This window comes from Camelus ferus, chromosome 3 (genome assembly GCF_009834535.1).
Source record: "Camelus ferus isolate YT-003-E chromosome 3, BCGSAC_Cfer_1.0, whole genome shotgun sequence".
In the NCBI taxonomy this organism is placed as follows: Eukaryota; Metazoa; Chordata; class Mammalia; order Artiodactyla; family Camelidae; genus Camelus; species Camelus ferus.
Genome location: NC_045698.1, coordinates 24,427,675 through 24,445,950, shown reverse-complemented (window position 1 = coordinate 24,445,950; position 18,276 = coordinate 24,427,675). Strand labels below are relative to the sequence as shown.

Below are 18,276 nucleotides of genomic sequence, written 5' to 3'. Positions count from 1 at the left end.
AGGATGATGCTTTTTTCACCAGCTATTAAAATTGTCTGATTAGAACTACTCCAAAAAAACTAATGACCCCTTGCTTTGCAAAGGTCATGTAGAAATAGTCTGCCATTGAAGATCCCATATCACCTAGGGCTTTGGAAAATCAATAGGAGTTGCATACCTTTGTGGCCTGAGTGAAGGTAAGTACGCACAAAAGAGGCGTCTCCCATCAGCAGAGAGAAGCAGATGGCATCCACAGTTTCATGAACAAGGTCATATTACTGAACAGGAAGCATCAGGTGATTATGTCTTTCCAGGTGCCTCTGGTTTCCAGTCCAGAAGGATCACCTAAGCATCCTGGGATTTCAGTGGCTTCCTGAGACTTGGCAAGTGGCTGCTACTGAATGTCATTTGCTGATTATTCCACAGTGGCGGTCACTCAAAAGGGAAAAGGCCACACAGCATTCTAATAACCTTTTTTTGCTGAAACTCCATAGTCTTTGTTCAAAATATCTCCTTGGTGCCCCTGTGGGTTATGAAACAATCAGATGCGATATTAATAGCATCAAACAGAAGTAGAAACTTACTAATTAAAGGATAATTATTTGATTCAGGCAACTAGTATTACTTGTTTCATTACTTTTTGTCAGATAAAAAGGTGGTGGTTGTGGTGGTTGTGTCTGGTTTTATTACCAGGAAAAAAAAAGTCAGACCCACGTACAGCTCTATTAGAAATGATAAATTCTATATTCACGGAAAACAGCAAAAGAGTGGAGTCTTTCAGCACCACCAATGTATTCTACTCATGTGGCAGAGAATAAACAGACACTCTGCAAGTTTCAGGTTTGGGGTATCAAAAAAGAAAGCAAAACCCGCTGTTTCAGGTCACTGACTGTTTTGTTTTTCTTTTGCCCCTTTCATTCTGTCCCCTCCTTCCCAGAGAAGGTGAGATTCAAATCCCTGGGGCTCCCCTCAAATGCTGTGAAGCTGCAGTTCAAGGTTATTCAGAAGTTAGGAAAGAAATTCGACACGGGGACACTCCATATCTTGGCTGCCAGGAGAAATATCACCTTTGAGGTCACTCCATTCATGAAGACATTTTTGTGAGTGTTTTGTCAGTCTGTGTTTTGGTGCAGTTCCAGTGGAAGATGTGGGGTCCTCATCAGGCAATACCAAGCTGGGGAGAATCCGTCCTTTCTTCTCCACCTCTCTGCTGCGTTCCCGCTCCCCGAGCTGCCTCCCTCACCTGGAAAACTGGCCGGCTATGGACATTGGCGGGCTGAAGACAATGACTGTTTTGCCTCCAGCAAGGAGCAGAAATGTTGTAACCCTGACTCCTCCTCCAAATAAAGAAAGAGTGAACAAGTGCACTTGGGCTTCTTCTCACAGAGCCGCCGGGCTGCCGGAGCCCGGGCTGACATTCCCAGACTCGCGGCCTTCGGGCTGGGCTCCGCGCCCCCCGCCCCCACGGCCCCCCCCCCCCCTCGCCCCCCGCCCCCTTCCCCTTCGGTCTTACGGGCTCCTGTCCGGCTTTCTGGATTTTACCAGCTGTTCGCGAAACCGCGCTACACGCGATGGAGCTCCACGTCCTTTGGCAGGAAGTGCCCACGGACTGATACGGCAGACTTAGCCCCCGGCAGAAGTGAGTACCCAGCGCGGGCTGAGCCGAGCGGCCAGGGGCGGCGCGGCGCGGCGCGGGGGCTGCGGGGTCGAGGCCGCGGGCGGGCGCGAGCGGAACGCGGGCAGCTCTGGAAAACGCCGGAAACCCGCCGGAGCCGCCCGGCGGCGGCAGCCTGGGGGAGAGCCGGGGCTCTGACTGCACGGATGTCCCTTCTCAGAGGAACTGAAAATACTCTATCCGCCCTCCGTTCCCTTCCACCCGCTGCGGCTTTTACAACTGCACACATTAGTGGTTATAAAAGACATCTTCAGATGCACCCTTGAGAATGAGTTTCGGCGGGGTTGTGGGATTCTCGGAAGGTACATTGCGTCGAATTGAAAAGAGGAAAATAGCGGGGAGAGGGAAGGGGCTCATACAGGTGATGTGCAGACAGCGGGCTGGAGGACTCGCCCAGCAGCAGCGGTGCCGGCGGCAGGTGCCGGCGGCAGCGGCCGCCGCCTCCCGGGTATCCGGCGTGCTAAGTTGAGTGGTACCCGCACTGACCCGAAGGCGCAGCGCTCCCTCCCCAAAGGCAGTGGGAGTAGTGGCAGGTAAGCAGACTCCTGGCTCTAACCCGCAACCTGGAGCCGAACGGAGGCGCCTTGACCTCAGCAGAGCAATTCCAGCTGGAGAGGAAGGAAGCCGGGAGAATCCTCTGGAGAGGAGCAGAGGGGAAAGGAGGGGGAAGTCGGGCAAACTCAGGTAACCGGGGAGCCAGAGCGCTGCCAAGCGAGGGTTGGAGTTCTAGCTCTATGAGTGGAGAGTATCCTTTTAGTGACCTCTACCTGTGTCCCGGGGAAGCAGCCCACGTTGCCCTAATAACAAACAAGTGAGGATTTTCGATGGTTGGACTTGAAAAATGGTTGCAGAACCTTATTATGAATCTGGAGGGTTTCATTTGTTTTCATTCATCAAGTTGGCTGGCATAGATTTCCCACCAGAGTCTCATGCTTCTCAGTCAGTGGAGTGCTGCTAATCCCAGCCCTGCCTCTGGCTGTGCAAATTTGCGCAAGACATTTGCCCTCTCTGGGCCTCAGTTTTCCTTGCAACATTTAGGAGATGTGTGTGTGTGTGTGTGTGTGTGTGTGTATCCCATTAAACATTATATGTGTGTATACCTACACATGCACTATATGTATTTAGATCACTATATATATGATTCATATGAATATATATAATTAATGGGGTAAAAGTGTTGCTGAATAGTGTAAGGAAGAAGCTGATGATAATTTTAATTTTAGTGGTTCTTAAAAATTGGGGATCATACATCCTTTTGAGAATTAGCTGAGTCCTCTCCCAAGAGGGGAGGGAAAATGTTCTTATGGAATGTACATAAAGTTTTGCAAGCAGTCCCCGAAGGCTTGCAGACATCTCCTGAAGACCTGAACCCCAGGTGAACATCCCTTGCCTTCGTTTTGAGGACCTGCATCAGCTATCCAGCCAAACCTCTGCTGGCAGCTGGGCTGGCTGGGGGAGTAGTCTGCAGCCTTCCCCAGGGGTCTGGAGTCAGTCATGCTGCCAAAGGAAAGAGCCCTCCTTTCCTGAGTGAGCTCCTGGGACACTGTGTCCCAAGGGCTTCACCAGTCTGTCTCGCTGGGAACCCTCCATACAAACTCTGTTAATGACTTTCATATGGTGATAGTCCTCACCCCTGGAGTTTTCAATCCTACAAACAGTACAGGAGAGCCACCTGTAGAGGGTGATAGTCTCAAAGGGAGCTCTTCAGGTCCCCTAGCTGAATGTCAGACAATGGGACCAAGCCTTGGCTTTGAAACTAAGTACTGTTCGCTCCCCAGTGCATAATAGGAATAGTAATGGCCTCTGCACTTTTCCTTTAAGATACTAGGGACTCACACCGTGTGGGACGTGAGTCTTCCATTGGTAATGCCAACAAGGTGTGGCAGAGAACACAGGGAGCTTTGGAGCCCAACAAACTGGACTTCAGATCTTGGCTCCCACACATTGGCAAGTCACTGAACTTTGCTGAGCCTCACTTTTCCTGTTGGTAAAATGGGAAACACTACTGGCCTTCTTGCACGGTTGTTAGGAAAATACAAAATGGAAATGCCTAGTCTATAGTCAATGATGAACTGCTATTATTGATATTAATACGAGATTATAACTAAGTGTTAAATAGTCTCGTTTTTTAGAGCAATTTCTTCTCTCTCTTATGGGGCTTTTGTCAACAAAAGAATGAGTGAAATCAGTTCTGGACTAGTTATTCTAAAAGATGAGTGGTGGGTTCAGAATACAGGGTCAACTTTACTGTCTCACCTTTGTCAGGCAGAGCACTCTGTTATGCCAAGCAGGTGAAATGTGTCCAGACTGGCATGGAGTCTCGACCCTTTCTCTCAATTCTCTTTTGGCCCATAACTTAGAGTACAAAACAGCTAGACCTGTGCCTGTAGCTACAAGCATCTTGGCGTGGAAACTGGAGAGGTCTGATGGCTGCATCCATCTCCAGATATGCCAGAAACTCTCTGTAAAGGGAAATGTCTCCATTGTCATCTATCAGAGCTTGACACAAATTTATTCGACTCAGCTAATACCTGCAATCTTGATGTCTCCCTCTCTCCCTCTCTCCTCTCTCTCTCTCTCTCTCTCTCTCTCTCTCTCTCCTCTCTCTCTCTCTCTCTCGGAAATACTTCTCAAAGAAATATCAGAACCTTAAAAGGAAATGGGATTCCCTCAAAGTAGCCATTCCAAAGATAGATCAGGATATCCCGGCATCCTTGCATACAAAGATGACAATGTTGATACCTACTATTCATCGAGCCTTCAAGATGTACTGAGCACTTTCCTGCAATCCTTCAGTTAGTTCTCATAGCAACACTGTGGGGTACAGATTATCACTTAAAGCTTTGCAGATAAGAAAACAGAGGATTAGAGACACTGACATGACTTGCCTGGTCTGCATAGCTGATAAAAGGCAGAACCAGGATCCAAGCCCTGGTTTGTCTGACTTTGACACTCACTCTTGTTCCACTGCCCAGTGCTGCCAGGCTCCCTGGGGTCATACATTTTGCATACTGCCAGCTGGGTCCCAACCCAGTTCTTCTCCTAAAGGGCAGGAATAACCAAAGCTTCTGGATGATTTAAGTGGCAGGAACACATACTTTGCATGTGATACACATCAACAGACAGCAGCAATGAAATCTCCTGTGGAGAATGATTTTCCCACCCCTTCCCAAGTCCAGCCGTTAGACTCAGAGATAAGTAATACTCATCCTCAGCAGGTGAGGCTGCTCTCGGCCACTGACTTCCTGAGCGATGCTTTTAAGTTCAAAAGAACTGGAATTTTCATTGTCTGTTACCTTTAGAATAAGGACACTGTTTCCATTTGCCTCCCTGTGTTAAGTGTTCCTTCGTTCATTCATTTATTCCACAAATTCCTGCTGAGCTCTGAATAAGACAAGGTCGTGGCTTTCATGGAGCTTCTATGCTGGAGACAGTGACAAAGAGGTAGGTGAGCAAATACATAAATCAGATAATTTCAGATATTGATAAATGTTATAAAGGAAGTAAAGAGGCTAGGGGCTAGAGAGTAACAGGGTTTGGGGACAACTTTAAATAGGGCAGCCACAGTGGTAGAGTGCATGCTTAGTCTGCTCTAGTCAGTCCTGGGTTCAATCCCCAGTACCCCATTAAAAAAAATAAATACAATAAATAAATAAACCTAATTACCTCTGCCCCCCCCCAAAAAAAATTAAAAACCAAAACAAAAATTTGAAGAGTTATTTAAAAATTCAGTAAACTCATAAATAAATAAATAAATAAATAAATAAATAAATAATGCAAGCAGAGAAGATTTGCATAAGAAGGTCACCCTTAAACTTAATCCTGCCTAATAAGAGGGCGCCAGCCCCGTGAAAGACTGGTGACAGGGCTGCCTGAGCAGAAGAAACTCTCCCTGGAGGGAAAGTTCTGGAAGCAGTAGAGCCTCCAATACAGTGAGATGTCCCCTTACAAACCAAGCCGGGTTTTATAAAGGGGAATCATTGTTTGAATCCTGTTACACTCTTCTAGGCAGTTCTGTGTACTTGATACCCATCTTATTTAGTATTTCCCACAATCTGGTGAGTTAGCTATGTTGTCTTGATTTGATAAATGAAGAAGCATCTAGCCCAAAGTTATAAAGCTGGTGTTTGAATCCCATTGTCTGTTTTGCTCCAAGGGCCAAAACTTTTTGCTAATACAGCATGTGGCCAGTGAGACCATCTCTTCTAAGGGATAGCGAAAGAGCTACCAGAAAGACAACATTAAAAGTGTATTAGGCAGCTAGATGCGAACAGTGATTCCTGCCTGGCGTCCCGGTTTCTGGTGAGCTTGTCCAGACCTGCCCTGTGCGGTGCAGTAGCACTAGCGCCGTGTGGCTGCTACACGCTTGAAATGTGACCAGTCCGAACTGAGACGTGCCCTTATGTGTAAAATACACCCTAGATTTCAAGGACCTAGTACCAAAAAATACATCGCTATCTCAGTTTTTATACTGATTATAAGTTAGAGTGGTAATATTTTAGCTGTATTGGTTTAGACGAACTATTATGAAAATTAATCTTATGTGCTTCCTTTTAATTAATTTTAATGTTATTAATAGACCATTTTAAATCACACATGCGACTGGCATATTTCCATCAAACAGGACTGGGATAGACTAATCAGCTGAAAGAGATATAATAGGAAATTTTTCTTCCTTCTTCCTAACATAACTCTTCCTTTATTCTTGGCTCAGACTCCTCCAATCTGTCCCCAAATTCAGTTACTTGGTTAAGCAGTAGACAAGAGAAAAAGAGGTCCGTCTGTGGCCTCCCTCACCCTCCTTTTTCTGCGGAGTGGGTGATCATTTGAAGTCTAGTACATCATGCCACTGTTGGATTTGATGAAATAGATGACTGAATGGTGCCTTTCATCACCAGGACCCATCCCCTCACTCATGCAAATCTCAAGAAGCTTTCAAACATCGTATGACCAAAGTGTCATTTTTGAATCTGGATTTAGCTTTATTTTAAAATCACTTCCCAGGACAGTATTTTTGTCATTCTGGTACTTTGTAAATCAGCCTAGGAGACAGCCAGAGTTTCATGTCTGTGGGCAAAGCTCATTAAATAAATCATCTCACTGTGGTGATAAATGTTTCTCCATTTCTGTCCTTTGCTTAAAACAGCTTGAACAAGATACAGTCCAAGTTTCCAGAAGGACATTCCAAGGACATGACAGAAGGCCGCTTTGGTTTCTTTTGTCCACTAGTTAAAGTGGCCCTTGAATATATCAAAGAAGTAAAAATATGACTTTGTCTTGAAATTTCATTTATTCCGAAAGGAAGAACAGTCAGGTTCCGGTGTTGTTAGAGGAAGCCTCTGGCCTGAGAGATCAGAGGCCTGAATTCTGCTTTTTTCTACTGGTTGGTTTGTGTGTATCAGAGTTGATGAGCTAATACCACGTAAATGGTGATGGGAAAATATACTATAAAAAGGTTGACTGTGAACTATAGACCTTTGCCCGCAGGGGAGTTTCCTTTCTGGGCTTGAACAAGGTATACAGGCATTCCTCAGAGAGCGTGGGTTTGGTTCCAAACAACTGCAGTAAAGCAAATAATCGCAATAGAATAAATCACAACTTTCTTGGTTTTCCAGTGTAAATAAAAGTTATGTTTACACTATACTGTAGTCTCTTAAGTGTGCAGTAGCATTATGTCTAAATGTACCTATCTTAAATTAAAAAACACTTACTGCTGAAAAAAAAAAGGCTAACCATCATCTGACAATACAATTTGTAAAAACAAAATATCTGCAAAGTGCAATAAAGTCCAGTCCAATAGAATGAGGTCTGCCTGTACAAGATGCTTTCTGAGACAGACAAGTAGCATTTGTTCATTTCCACTCGAAATCTAAATCTGGGGGGAAATGGCAGTAAGAACGTGCCAGGAATGAATTTTAGTGTGTCTACATCAACAGTAATACATATTTTTCAACATCTTCTAAGCCAAGAAGTCTGTGCCAGACTCCATGGGGAAAATGTAAAAATCCTAAAACAAGGATTTTAGGGGGAGCGTATTATCTAGTTGGGAAGATGGGCATAAACATGAAATGCCAGGAGCAATGTAAAATAACGCTAAGCGTTACACGAATGGACGTTTATAGACTTGGGGGTTCCAGAGGGCAGTGAGCGTGTAAGCCCGAAAGTACATTGAAAAAGACAGGGTAAGAGGTGGACATTGTGGGATGTAAGGCTAAGCTGCAGACAAATGCAGAGGGGAAGAAAAGACGCCCCAAGCAAGGAAATTTGTACAACTGGTCTTGGTGATGGAAATGTGCATGGAGTATGTGGAGATGTGAAAAAGAGCAGCTGGAATCACCAGGGAAGCTTTTAAGAAGTCCTGATTTTTATTCATTTTCATTTAATTAATTTAGAAATGGGGCCTGAGGGCCAGTGTTACGGTCATCTTTGTTGTTTTTAATTCCCCTGGATATTCTAACGTGAAGCCAGAATTGAAAATTTACTGAGCAAAACCACAAGATCTCTGTCTTATAATAATGGGAAATGAAATTAAAAGGGTAGTACTTTAAAGGAGGTGAAATGGACAGTCAAGAAGTATGGTCTTTATTTTGCGGAAACTTTATAATCATGTATATTTCTATGCAGTCTTTTGAATTCACAGACAGTCGTTGTTTGTAGTCATTGTTTGCTGTTGACTTGGACTAGCTGAAACATGTAACCAGCTGCGCATTCCCGTACTCTGTGTGCTTTTGGGGTACCCTGTAGTCAACCCTGGCTAAGCGTGGGCCAACTGGTATCTCATAGCTCCTTGTATTCACCAGGCTTTATGTAATCATTGCAAAGGGCTGCATTATCATGCCCATTAGTGCCCACAGTAGCTATTTTATAACGATCTGTAACCTTCCCTCACCTCTCCAACTTTACAAATCGGGAAATGGAGTTTAATTACTTGCCTTGAGCCTGGAGGCTTGCTGTTGACAGAAGTGAAATTAGGATTCTCAGCCACTGAATTCCCCGTCATCTTTTTGGACTCCTAAAATGTGTGTGCCCAGTCTCCCATTGGTGTTAGAATACTCTGTACCTAGCCATGTTATTTCTTCAATGAATGAATGAGTGTGACGGGTCAGTAGGTAAAAGATGACTCGTCCGCTGGAGCTGCCAATGCTGTGATTCTGAGTGTTTGTGACCCACAGGCAGCCACAGGGGTCCCTGAAGTCCCATCCCTACCGTCTCGGAGTTTCCATTGGAATGAAAGCTTGGTCATGCGTTCTTACAGCTCCCCCAGTCTTACCTCTGAGTAGTGAAGTCTCCCTCACCCCAGAGCTTTCAGGCTGTTCTGATTTCTCTCCTCTGAAGCTTCTATTCACTGAAAGGATACTGATTTTTGCTACACACCCAAAAATAGAGAAGAAAGCCCAGCGATTTTCACAGCTGCATTTTTAAAGAATTCTTTGTTTGTCTTAAGAACTTCTGGATTTATTGCCAATGATGAAGCTGGCAGGTCTTTATGAAGGGCAGTGGAAAAAGGCTCGGTCTTGCCACTACAGCCTCATTACGACAAGAAGATGTCAGTTTTGTTCCTTTCCACAGTGGTTATTTTCTTTTTCCCGGGCTTGAAATCCATTACTGATTTAAGAACAATTTCTAGTGTCTTTCAGCTATAGCCCAAATCAAGCCTCTAAAACAGTGGTCCTCAATTCTGACTGCACATGAAAATAATCTTGGGAGCTTTAAAAAATCCGGAGGCCCAGGCCCCCACCCATAAACCCATTAAATCAAGATTCTGGAAATGGAGCCTGGATTTCCTATTTATTTACAGTTCTCCACATGAGCTTCACTAAGAGCTGACCGAACTTCTCAGCTAAGATCCAAATCTTAATTACTTATTTCTGTTTCTTCTTTTGCCTTGTTTTAGATCTCATGGACCCGAGAGAACCATTCAAACCTTATTTTCATGGGGTAGCAACTTCATCATTCTGCTCTTAGGAAAGGAGAATTTCTAGCATAATGTTAAGATTTCTTCCCATATAAACTACTTCATAGTCAGAGTGGCCCTGCATAACCTAATGACTACAATTTCTGTATGTGCAGTTGGGAAAGCAAGTTGCCAGAAGCTTTGTAATTATGAGATTGAAAGATAAAAGTTAAACTTCCCTGCTACCGTGTACTAAATTTCCCAATTGCTATGTTGATCTTTAGTCAATCAACACTTGCTTTTGTGTCTCAGCCATTTTAAAGCCAATTAACTCCATTCCTGTCCACACCCTTATTAAAAATATAATTATGGCAGTATTCTCTGTCATTGGGTAGACTTTACAAGGTGAATTACCCAAGAACTAACTAGGTTGTGTAAAACCCTCTCAGTCTCAGGGAATGATTTGGTTGCAGAGGCCACCAGCATCAGACTGGGCTAGGGCAGTCAGGATTTTGGTTTGGAAAGAGCTGAATACAGGTTGCCCCAATATGGAAAAACTTAGGATATGGAACATGATTCCAGAATCAATCTGAGAATGATTATCCAGGATCTGGTTAAGTCTAAGATGCCAACCCTTCTCAGGAGATTGTATTTTTTTTTTTATTGAAATATAGCCGGTTTACAATGTTATGTCAATTTCTGATACACAGCATAATGTTTCAGTCATACATATACATACATGTATTTCTTTTCATATTCTTTTTCATTATAGGTTACGACAAGATATTGAATAAAGTTCGCTGTGCTATACTGTAGAAACTTGTTGTTTATCTATTTTATATATAGTAGTTAGTATCTGCAAATCTCAAACTCTTAATTTATTCCCTACCACACCCTTTCTCCCCAGTAACCATAAGTTTGTTTTCTATGTCTGTGAGTTTGTTTCTGTTTTGTAAATAAATTCATTTGTGTCATTTAGCTTCTACATGTAAGTGATAACATACAGCATTTTTCTTTCTCTTTGTCTTACTTCACTTAGAATGACAATCTCCAGGGCCATCCATGTTGCTGCAAATGGCATTATTTTATTTTTTATGGCTGAGTAGTATTCCATTGTATAAATGTACCACAACTTCCTTATCCAGTGATCTGTCGATGGACATTTAAGTTGCTTCCATGTCTTGGCTATTGTATATAGTGCTGCTGAGAACATTAGGGTGCATGTGTCTTTTCAAACTAGAGTTTCCTCCAGATATGTGCCCAGGAGTGGGATTGCTGGATCATATGGTAGGTCTATTTTCAGATTTTTAAGGAATCTCCATACTGTTTTCCATAATTGCTGCACCAAACTATATTCCCACCAGCAGTGTAGGAGGGTTCCCTTTTCTGCACACCCTCTCCAGCATTTAGCATTTGTGGACTTTTTAGTGATGGTCATTCTGACTGGTGTGAGGTGGTACCTCACTGTAGTTTTGGTTTGCATTTCTCTGATAATTAGTGATATTGAGAATTTTTTCATGTGCCTATTGGCCATTTGTATGTCTTCATTGGAGAAATGCTTGTTTAGGTCTTCTGCCCATTTTTGGATTTGATTGTTTATTTTTTTGATATTGAGCTGTATGAACTGTTTTTATATTCTGGAAATTAAGCTGACAAGGAAGATTTTATTAATATTAAAAATCAACCAATTTTTGTACTAGGTTTTGGGTGGGAGAGGGGAAGGATAGACCACTGAAATTTTCTGGAGTGCTGAGATTGCAAGATTAGAAGATAAGCAATTGTTAAGGAGATTGCAGGGAGATGGATGGGCAAAGGTCTGGCATTAGCCAAGCACTGGCCATTTTTATTCATTCAACTAATATTCATGGAGGGTCTGCTCTGCACCAGGGACCATTCCAGGAGCTAGAGATGGACTGATGTTCTTGCTCATGTGAAGTTTACATTCCAGTGAGAGGAAAGAGATATTCATAGTAAGAAACAAACATATACAATCAAATAAGGTAGTGCTATGAAGAAAAATGTAGTGAGGAAAGAGACTGATAGGAGCTGCTTTCAATAGACTCACAGGAGTTACCCTCTCTGAAGAGGTGGCGTGTGAGCTAGCAGATCGATGCTAAAGAGAGAGCCACACAGAGATCAGGAAGAAAGAAGACCAGCCGGAGGGAGCAGCAAGAGCAAAGTCCCTGAGGTCGGAAAAAGTTTGACATGTTTAAGAGACAGAAAGGAGACCACTGTGCTTGGACCTTAGGAAGGAAGGGACAGAGTCAAAGAGGAAAACAGCTCAGAGGGCCCACGATCGTGAGATGGAGTTAGGATTAAGTGCTTTAAGGAAATCACTGGGAGGTTTTAAGTAGGGGAGTAATGTGTCTTACCCTGCATTTTAGAGCTTTCTTGGACTTCTGTGTGCAGAGTGGATTGTAGACTGGGAGCAGAGGGAGAACTTGGAAGGCTGATCAGGAGTCCATCAAGAGGTGATGATGGGTCAACTAAGGGGTAGCAGTGGGTAGAAGTATTGGGTTCAGGAGTGAATGTGGAGGTGGGGCCAGCAGGGCTTGCAGATGGACAGGGCCAGGAAAAGTGATGCCAGACCTAGTCCTGTGAGATCGCTGCTCCTGCCCTATTTCAACTTGGACCACTGGTTTTGAACCAAAATGGAAAAACATCTAGTGCTATTTGGAAACATTGGGGATTTTGACCTTAGCTTATTTAAGCTGGGGAAGAAAACAAATTCCTGTCCAAGGAGAAATTTCTCTTTACTGGTTTGGGTTTTTTTTTTTAATCTCTAATCATAAAAATTTCATCCTATCTCTTAAGACCATTTTGATGGGTTTTGATGTTTTTCATTACTGTGCTTTTCATAAGTGCTGGAAATGTCACAATCATGTTGCTAGTTTATGTCTTTTCTGATTATTTTGACACTTGGGATGTGTTTACTGAATGCTTGCTGTCAGATGTTTACATGTGGCCTTTCGTAGTTGGTCGGTTTCGCCATATAAACACTAACATCATAATAGCAAGCATTTAATAAGCATTTACTGTATCCAAGACATTGTTTTAACAATTTCACATTTTAATGCTTTATTCCTCCCAACCACCCTTTAATGAATAATCTTACCTATTATTGACTTATAAATAAAGAAACCAAGGCAAAAAAATAAAAGAGGGTAAGTCATTTGCCCAAGATCACACAGCTGGTGAGTAGCAAAGCCAGGTTTTGAAGAATCTGGCTGAGAGCGCAGCTCCTAATCATTAAGCTGTGCCTCTTTCGACCCTTTCTTCCATCACTGAAACTGCGAGTTCAGTGTTGAACTTGTTTCTCCTGCAAAAATCTCAAGGTACCTCTAGGAGTCCCTTCAGCTGGGCCGAGAATGCAGCAGAGGGAATGGAGAGGAAATGGCATAATTCAGAGGCTGGATGATCCCACCCCCTCCAGGAGGGCATCGCATCTAAGCCACCCGCCATCTGCTAGGTGGGAGGACAAACCCCCACCCAGGGAGCAGACTGGACAAAGATGCCAACACCAGAGGACTCTCGAGGAAATTCTCCCTCTTCTCCTCACCCCCCTTCTGCCCACCACACATAGTTCCTGTAGTTGAGCCCTACCTACCTGTCCCTTCTTAAAGGACTGAAAAGATCCAAGTTACTCAATAAGCCGTGTAGCAAATTCTAGTTGCTCTCCAGGTCATCTGAGGCTGGCCTTTAGAAACTAACACAAGAAGAATCATTAATTCATGTTATCACATTTTTGCTTTAAAAAGATTGAAGATTCTCCTGAGTTTTTTTTTTTTAATTCTTATTTTTATTGAAGTGTAGTTGACTTACAATTTAGTTTCATGTGTACAACAAAGGGATTCAGTTATACATATACATACATATTTTTCTTTCAGATTCTTTATTATTAGAATTTAAATGAGTCTGGGGAACACAATATGTCATGCTGTCTCCTCTACATTCTACTGCAGATCTTCTTCCAGAAAGTTCTCCTCTCAAGTGACTTGTTTTTCCAATAATTAACATGAAAGTAACGGACTTTCCCCTCTTCCTAATGGTGGTAACGATAATGCATTTAGCAGAATTAAGGCTTATACAAAGAAATTCATGAAAATTTCTTTAACTCCATTAGTGAATTCTCCAGCAATGACTGTAAAGGCAGTAATTGTGGTGATTCATCTTCTGTGCTATAAGTTTTAACTTGTTACGTATTTTCAATCAAGTAGAAGGCAATCTTTTTTGCTCCAGTTGCCATGGGGTAATTTTCCACTGAGATTGATGTGCATTCATTGAAATTGTTGAATTTATCTAATCAAGTCATCAATCTCTTCATTCAACACTTAGATTTTCAATAAGTGTTAATTTTTAAATGTTATGCATGTCAGGGATTTCCTATAGTTACATTAACTCTCAAATTCAGAACTACAAAGGAAACAAAGAACTATAGTTATACATGCATTAGATTATCATCTCATGGAAGTTAGAAAGATTGCAGTGGAACATCAATTAATTAAAGAAAGCTTGAAAGCCATTTCAGGTCTTTGAATATCCTCTACATAGCTCAGAATCCTATAAGTAGCTTAATTTTAAAAATTCATCTTCAAACAAGTAAGGTCAATTCCTCCTTTATTGGACGGTTTTGATTAAATACTCAGCAGAGAGCAAGGGTGAGTACGTATCAAATGTAGATACATCCAGAAACCAAGTCATTCAAGAATCAGAGCAGTGTGATGGCAGCTGTTTGATCATAGGGGTGACTCCATTTCCTCATTTGGAGTTTGACCGGAGGAGTTTTATTTTTCTTTCAGCAAAGTTTTCTGATTTTACTTTTCAAAGGATATCGCTGAAACCATAACACTGTTCCTATCTGTGACTTTTAAATGTTGATTTATTTTTGTACATGGTTTAAAATTCAAGGTACAAAAGAGAGTTCAACAAAAAATAGGTCTTCCCTCTCCTGTCCCACAGCCCCCCATTACCCCCAGGGGCCATCACTCTTATCAGATTATCATAAAAAATATCCTACACCTTTACAAAAATACACTATGTGTGTAAATATGGGCTGGATGTCTTTTTTTAGTTCTTTCACATCTGAGATGCTGTGACTCTGGGAAAGCAGAGACTATATTCTATTACTGACCTCCCAGTCTTACTAGCACCAATTCTTTATGGGTCCCGGAGCTCCCTGTCTCAACTCAAGTGTACTATTAGAGGATGAACAGCAGTATGTTTATAGAGGGGCTCGTCTGCCAAGTACAAAGGAGAAGAGGAGATTACATGAGATGCCCACCTCTGGATATTGGTGGACATGGGCTCTCTTTTCAGTGGTGATTTTACAAATAATCCAGATGGAGTTAAGTATCAGGGTGAGGACCTGGGATCTAGGCCTCTTTGGGCTCAGACTTCTGCAGGGATGTAGGGGTGTTGGGGTTCACTTGGACCCTAAAAGCTGCTACATATACCCACTTTCAGGAGACCAGAGGTATTAGCTCCTCCTGGCATTCACCGAGCCTCAGCACCATCATGGGTCTCAGAAGTATGTCAGCAGGAGAGGGTTGCCCGGGTTGGATGTCCAGAAGGATGTGTGGAGTGGAATATCAGTCAGTGGAGCTAGCTGCCTGTCAAGATTTGGGAGGAGTATGAGGAAGGACAAAACCTGTGACCCAAGGGAGAATTTGAGAATTCACTCATTCTATCTGCAACATTACCCCCAGCACCTTTATTCATCACCTGGTGTAAGCTAGCCGTAGGTTTATTACTGATGGGCAGCACTATGTGATTCACCTTTGCTTCCTCTGCCTCAGAGCCTAGCAGTGTCTTTCAGATTGCAACATGCCACACTGCAAATCATCACAGATGACAGACGGTCAGAAACTGAATCCTTGCCTACTCCTATCAGTTCTAACTAAATTGCTGTCCATGTAGCCTGAAGAGTTGGAAGTTTGGGGATTACCTGGTTAGGACTGGACTCCAAGGCTGTTAAGGCAGCAGACTGTCTGGTGTTGACCTATGTCAGAGGTTGCCCATGGTCATCACGCACTAATGACCAGTTCTACGCATATCTCATCTAGGGGTTCACACAGGATAGCACGTAAGGGCTAAGAAATAAGTTCACCTCCTCCACTATCATTTTACTGTGTTCCAGAAAGGATTCCCTTTTGCCTCCTCTTACCACACTAAGATGCCCCACGTAAGACCCCAGATCCTTTTCTTGGCCCCACTCCCATTCTGTTGTCTGCTTTCTTCTGCCAAACACCTTCGTCCTCTGAACTGAATGTGCCTAAGAAAGTATTAAAGAACTTGATAAGCCATTCAGGCGCTCATAATTCAAGAAATGAACACCCCCAGCATTTGCATTTTAATGGCAATGGTTCAAACTAAGGTCTCTCCTGGTGGGAATCACTAGCAGCTAGGTAGGGAAAACATTACTGGGGCAAGCGAAGACCTCCAATCACATCTTGCAGTGCCTTCTTCTGCTGCCGATGTATAAATCCCACCATTACAATCATGAGAAGCCTTGTTGGTATCCAGCTGAGTTAAAAGTAAGCCTTCACTGCCAGGGCCCTTACTCTTATTTCTAAACATCAATGAATTAGGGTCTTTTAAAGACCTGGAACTTGCCGTCAGGGTAAGAGTCATTTGTGAGTCTTGCAAATGAGAGCATCACTGGGTTCAGACAGACTCAGCAGAGATCTTAGCCATAACTTTGTAGGGGTGAAGCTGTGGAGCGAGTCAGTTACCTCTCGGTGCCTTATTTTCTCATCTGGACGATGTGGACATTAAAACATACATTCTAGGGTTGCTGGTAGAATAAGACGAAATGAAGTATGTAGAACACTGGCACCAAGGAAGCACTCAGTTTTTGGGAGCTAGTGTCATCTTCATCAAAGAATTCATGACTTGGTGGGAAACCAACAAATGTACAGTCAGCAAGGCAAAATTCCAAGGGCATGGAGTAAGTGTTTAGTCTGAGCTTAGCGTGAATTGATAAGCCTGCAAGCCCCTCAGAAATCCTCTTATGGGCCACTTATTTCAACCCCTGCCCTACTTCTTGTGCTTTGCCAGCCAACCAATGTGGCACCTGTGGCTGACAATCCTTATGAATGGGTTCTCTATGAGCATCTTCTTTTCTGCTGAATGTGCTTAGAGGCTGTGCCACTGAGGAGGTGTGTGACCCGTGGAAAGTTTGCTTCACTTCTTTTGAGCCTCAGTCTCTCTATTCATAAAAACAAGATAATGAAGAAAATGCCTTTATTTCAGAATAATTTTTGAGGATGGAGTAAGATAATGGATGAGAAGCACCTCATCTATAGTTGCCCTTAAAATGAGCTTGCTCCTTTCTCCCGTGACCCCATATACTCAGATGGTTTGAGCAGTGTGTCACACACGGAGGGAAGGCTCTGGAATGATAACAAATAGTTTGTTGATTTGGTGCTTTGTAAACCCAGCCACACAAATGGCACGCTTTCAAGGTCATCGTTCTTGCCAAATACTTAACTGGAAAGCCAAGTTATGAGTCTTTGGGACCCAGATCTGATAAGTATTCAGGGAAACTAGGGAAACTTCTCAAGAGAGATGAAGCAGGAAGATTCGCTGAATAGACCTTCTCCATTTGCCCTACATTCGACGCCACAGGCAAATCAGAGCCGGTTGGGCCGTGTGCAATTCTGAGAAATGAGGAGAAGGCAGAAACACTTGTCCTTCCTCTAGTAAAGCCAAGGCAAGTGGAAGTGCTCAAAAACACATCATCACCTGGCAAGCACAATGGAGAAGGCAGGAAATGTGCTGCAAAAAATCACATTGCCGGTGAAGGCACTGCTCCCTGCTGGTGCTAGAAAGCTTGTCATGCTGGCCTCCAACTGGACAAAGACCTGGGTGGCCAGAGGCTGGGCTGTGCAGGAACTGGGCCCTGGGCACTGAGGATTGAAAACCAACCTCACAAAGCATGCCTACTTCCATTTTTGTGCAATGTAATTATACAGGATTTGTGACTCACTAATCTGCCTGGAAGGCCAAACAATTCCAAAAGCAAAATGCCTGGCTTCTTTTGGCCAAGAGGAGGGGGCTTTGGACTTGGTTGGCTGTGTGACACCACTCCTTGGTGACTATACCAGGAGTAACTGTCAGGTTTAGATGCTTGCTCTTATTCACTATTTAATTTTGGTTCTTGCCATTTATTTCTAATTTCTTAGACGCAATTGCAGTGAGTGATATAAAAAGGTAACTTGCATTTGTGAGCAATGTGTATAGGAAGAATCCAATAGTGAAAATCTGTAGGAGACTAACATAGATATTGGAACTACAGAAATATGTGCTCCAAATATCCTGCATTAGGTCGTTAAGGTAAACATCAACAATGTACAGGGAATGCTTGGAAATCTAAGGCATGATCAAAATGTAATAACTTAAAAGGTTGTGGACTTCTTTTAAAACAGAAACCACATGTGGCTGAGGGGAATCTTCAACCAGAGCATAAGCAATGCATGTGGATTCTCACCAAAGTAATCAGGAGACTGAGTATGTAAGAACTTGACGGATGCATGTTCAAATGTGAAACAACTTCTCCCCACAATGGTATTTCATGACGACCTACTTTACAGAGCAGCCAGTAATTGGGACCTTTTTAATGGTATTCTTTTGGGAGCAGACAGTGAATTTCAGATAGGACTGATTATTGTACAACGTGATTGGTGGCTCTGATTATCCAAGCAGCTAGGGCGTTATTCCTGGCAAAGCA

At 43.1% G+C, this 18,276-nt stretch overlaps 1 protein-coding gene across 2 annotated transcripts in view; it reads left to right on the top strand.

Moving 5' to 3' along the window:
* The first annotated feature begins 1,082 nt into the window (after positions 1 to 1,082).
* Positions 1,083 to 18,276, top strand: part of PRLR (prolactin receptor) — a 141,671-nt gene continuing 124,477 nt past the window's right edge. The window contains exon 1 of one of the 2 annotated variants that reach the window (XM_032470888.1): positions 1,083 to 1,618. The gene's annotated coding sequence lies outside the window, so the exon portion shown is untranslated. The remainder of the gene's footprint in view (positions 1,619 to 18,276) is intronic. The other variant, XM_032470882.1, reaches the window with a different exon arrangement.